Below are 1751 nucleotides of genomic sequence, written 5' to 3'. Positions count from 1 at the left end.
TATATATATATATATATATATATATATATATGTATGTATGTATGTATGTATGTATGTATGAATGTATGCATATATATATGTTCGTATAAGTGAGCTGAATGAGAGATAAATTGTTTCGGCGCTGATAAAGTGGGGAAACTTTATTACTGAAAATAACAAAACGAAAACAGAAATTCATTTGCAATACATGTTCTATTGGAGTTCAGTGAACATTTTGTTTTCAAATTTGTATGCTACACAATTTACATCGTAGAAGATTTAAAATATTTTTGTATGTATAAAAAAACCAAAAAAAACAACAACTAAAAAAAAAAATACAAAATCAAACTCAATCATGTTGAAGTTTTGATTTGTATTTATTTCACTTGGATATTTTTATTTGTTCTCTTCCACCTTCTTCAGTATTGCTATTGTTGCATTCAATGTTCCTATAGATTGGTTGTTGGAGTCGTTGTGTTGTACAATATTGTTTGTAATATTCGTTCGTTCATACACTAACCTGTCTTAATACTGCTGTCCTCATTTAACGTGCAGTTGTTCTGTTTTGATATTTCGTTTTTTTTTTGAGTTGTTTGCTTTGGATCATTGCAGGTTGTTGAGAGATTCAAACGTTCAACTGTTATTTACATTATAAGTTGCATTAATACCCTGTTATTTAAAACGAGTGTTCTCTCTCTCCTCCCCTAGTCTCTCTTTCTCTCTCTATATACATATGTATGTATATACACATATTTGTATATATATGCATATATATATATATATATATATATATATATATATATATGTATATATGTCTATACACACACACACATACGTATACACATATATAGATATCTGAAATTGCACGCATAAATCGCATGTCAATAAGTGAATAATTATATTTAAATATATACGTATGTATGCATACATATATAAAGACATATATATATGTATGTATGTATATATGTATTTATGCATATATATGCATACATATATATATATACATATATACATATGTATGTATATATATGCAAATATATAAAGACATACACACGTATATATATATATATATATACACATACAAACAAGCATACATACTTACACACACAAACACGCACACATATATGTATATACATATATATATATATATAAATACACACACAATAAAATGTAAATGAGTCCGTACACGATAAGATTTTTGAACAAATGAAAACTCTATAAATCAGTGTAGGAAGGTAAAATGAAATCAGCAAACAGATGCCATATTTTTCATTACAAATACAACAAAAAAAGCAAGATACCAGAGTTGGGAGTTGAATTCCAAAGTAGGATTAACGTGAAGAACGACTTGAAGTTGCCAGGCTACAATTTTCTCCAATAGACCAAACCTCCTCTGTTTCCCCACTTATTCTCTTTCATACATAAGTTTTCCTTCTTTCTTACTGAACATTTCGTTCTCTCTCTATCTCTCTTTCTGTCTCTCTTTCTCTCTCTCTTTCTCTCTCTCTTTCTCTCTCTCTTTCTCTCTCTCTCTTTCTCTCTCTTACTCTCTCTCACTCTCTCTTCCTCTCTCTATTTCTCTTTCTCTGTCTTCGCGTCTCTCTCGTGTCTTTCTCTCATTACACTACACCTTCCTATATCTACAAATTAATACTTATTAAGTAAAATGCACCTCGCTGCCTCGCTGCTGTATTTTGGTTGAAACAATTCCTATATGATATGATAAGCTATTTTATATATATATATATATATATATATATATATATATATAT

This window comes from Octopus bimaculoides, chromosome 12 (assembly GCF_001194135.2).
Source record: "Octopus bimaculoides isolate UCB-OBI-ISO-001 chromosome 12, ASM119413v2, whole genome shotgun sequence".
Taxonomy (NCBI): Eukaryota; Metazoa; Mollusca; class Cephalopoda; order Octopoda; family Octopodidae; genus Octopus; species Octopus bimaculoides.
The sequence above is the reverse complement of the archived record's forward strand: the minus strand, read 5'-3'. Positions refer to the sequence as shown.